This window comes from Triticum dicoccoides, chromosome 2B, assembly GCF_002162155.2.
Source record: "Triticum dicoccoides isolate Atlit2015 ecotype Zavitan chromosome 2B, WEW_v2.0, whole genome shotgun sequence".
NCBI lineage: Eukaryota > Viridiplantae > Streptophyta > Magnoliopsida > Poales > Poaceae > Triticum > Triticum dicoccoides.
The window spans coordinates 190,426,853-190,430,329 of NC_041383.1; positions in this window are offsets into that span (position 1 = coordinate 190,426,853).

Sequence of the window (3,477 nt, forward strand, 5' to 3'; positions counted from 1 at the left end):
CCACCTATGTGTGAAGCACGTTGGTAGAACCAGTCTCGCGTAAGCGTACGCGTAATGTCGGTCTAAGCCGCTTCATCCAACAATACCGCCGAATCAAAGTATGACATTTTGGTAAGCACTATGACTATTATCGCCCACAACTCTTTGTGTTCTACTCGTGCATATAACATCTACGCATAGACCTGGCTCGGATGCCACTGTTAGGGAACACAGTAATTTCAAAAAATTCCTACGATCACGCAAGATCTATCACTAGGTGATGCATAGCAACGAGAGGCGAGAGTGTTGTCTATGTACCCTCGTAGACTGAAAGCTGAAGCGTTTCAATAAAGCGGTTGATGTAGTTGAACTTCTTCACGATCCAACCAATCAAGTACCAAATGTACGACACCTCGCGATCTGCACACGTTCAGCTCGGTGACGTCCCACGAACTCTAGATCCAGCTAAGGTCGAGGGAGAGTTTCTCCAGCATGACAGCATGGTGACGGTGATGATGAAGTTACCGGCACAGGGCTTTGCCTAAGCACTACGACGATATGACCGAGGTGTGTAACTGTGGAGGGGGGCACCGCACATGGCTAAACCAATTGTCAACTTGTGTCTTTGGGGTGCTACCCCTCCCCCATATATAAAGGAGGAGAGGGGAGGCCGGCCGACCCTCGTAGGTGCACCAAGGGGGGAGGAATCCTCCTCCTAGTAGTAGTAGGACTCCCCCTTTCCTAGTCCTACTAGGAGAAGAAGGAAGGAGGGGGAAGAGAAGGAAGGAGGGGGCGTCGCCCCTCCCCCTAGTCCAATTCGGACTAGGTCCATGGGGGGGCATGCGTCCAGCCCTTGGCAGCCCCTCCCTCTCTCCCCTAGGCCCAATAAGGCCCATTACTTCTCCGGTGGTTCCGATAACCTTTCCGACACTCTTGTTTTATCCGAAACTTCTCCGGAACACTTCCGGTGTCCGAATATAGTCGTCCAATATATCCTTCTTTATGTATCAACCATTTAGAGACTCCTCGTCATGTCTGTGATCACATCCGGGACTCCAAACAATCTTCGGTACATCATATCACATAAAATCATAATACCAATCGTCATTGAACGTTAAGCGTGCGGACCCTACGGGTTCGAGAACTATGTAGACATGACCTAGACACGTCTCCGGTCAATAACCAATAGCACAACCTGGATGCTCATATTGGTTCCTACATATTCTATGAAGATCTTTATCGGTCAAACTGCATAACAACATACGTTGTTCCCTTTGTCATCGGTATGTTACTTGCCCGAGATTCGATCGTCGGTATTATTATACCTAGCTCAATCTCGTTAGCAGCAAGTCTCTTTACTCATTCCTTAATACTTCATCCCGCAACTAACTCATTAGTTACAATGCTTGCAAGCAAGGTTGTCAGAATCGCGATTCTATTATACGATTCTACGACTTTACGATCCAAACAAACCCCTATGATTCTACGATTTTAGTTCTTAGAATCTACGACTTTACGATCCTGATAGTGAAGATTCTACGATTTGCGATCCTACCATCAAAGCTCCGATCCGATTCAAAATCGCGATTCTGACAACCTTGCTTGCAAGGCTTATAGTGATGAGTATTACCGAGAGGGCCCAGAGACACCTCTCCGAAACTCGGAGTGACAAATCCTAATCTCGATATATGTCAACCCAACAAACACCTTCGGAGACACCTGTAGAGCACCTTTATAATCACCCTTTTATGTTGTGACGTTTAGTAGCACACAAAGTGTTCCTCTGGTATTCGGGAGTTGCATAATCTCATAGTATGAGGAACTTGTATAAGTCATGAAGAAAGCAGTAGCAATGAAACTGACACAATGATAATGCCAAGCTAACAGATGGGTCATGTCCATCACATCATTCTCCTAATGATGTGATCTTGTTCATCAAATGACAACACATGTCTATGGTTAGGAAACATAACCATATTTGATTAACGAGTTAGTCAAGTAGAGGCATACTAGGGACTATAAGTTTTGTCTATGTATTCACACATGTACTAAGTTTCCGGTTAATACAATTCTAGCATGAAGAATAAACATTTATCATGAATTAAGGAAATAAATAATAACTTTATTATTTCCTCTAGGGCATATTTCCTTCAGGCGCGCCATCCTCTTGTGGTCTGGTGTGCTCCCCTCTTATGGCCCAATAGGCCCAATACCCTCCCGGGGATGACCGGTACCCCCTCCGGTACTCCGATGACTATCCGGTTTTCTCTGGAACACTTCCGATGTTCGAATACTATCATCCTATATATCAATGTTTACCTCTCGACCATTTTGGAGACTCCTCATCATGTCTGTGATCTCATCCGGCACTCCAAACAATATTCGGTCACCAAATCACATAATTCATATAATACAATATAGTCATCGAACGTTAAGCGTGCGGACCATACGGGTTCGAAAACTATGTAGACATGACCGAGACACCTCTCCGGTCAATAACCAATAGTGGAACATGGATGCTCATATTGGCTCCTACATATTCTACGAAGATCTTTATCGGTCGAACTGTTATGACAACATACGTAATTCCCTTTATCCATCGGTATGTTACTTGCCCAAGATTCTATCGTCGATATCTTCATACCTAGTTCAATCTTGATACTGGCAAGTCTCTTTACTCGTTCCGTAATACATCACCTCATGACTAACTCCTTAGTCGTTTGCTTGCAAGCTTATGATGTGTATTATTGAGAGGGCCCAGAGATACCTCTCCAATACTCGGAGTGACAAATCCAAATATCTATCTATGCCAACTCAACAAACACCAACAAAAATACCTGTAGAGAATCTTTATAATCACCCAGTTATGTTGTGACATTTGATAGCACACAAGGCATTCCTCCGGTATCTGGGAGTTGCACAATCTCATAGTCGAAGGAATATGTATTTGACATGAAGAAAACAATAGCAATAAAAATGAACGATCATTATGCTAAGCTAACGGATGGGTATTGTCCATCACATCATTCTCCTAATGATGTGATCCCGTTATCAAATGATAACTCATGTCCATGGTTGGGAAACCTTAACCATCTTTGATCAACGAGCTAGTCTAGTAGAGGCTCACTAGGGACATGTTGTTTGTTTATGTATTTACACATGTATTAAGGTTTTTGATCAATATAATTCTAGCATGAATAATAAACCTTTATCATGAATAAGGAAATATAAAATAACAACTTTATTATTGCCTCTACGGCATATTTCCTTCACATATCACATCATAAAATTTCCTACAAAAACAAGTTAGACGTCCTCTACTTTGTTGTTGCAAGTTTTACGTGGCTTTTATGGGCTTCTAGCAAGAACCGTCCTTACCTACGGCAAAAATCACAACGGTGATTTATCAAGTTTGCTGTTTCAACCTTCTTCAAGGACCGACCATAGTCAAATTTGATTCAACTAAAGTAGGAGAAACAGACACCCGCCAGCCACCTT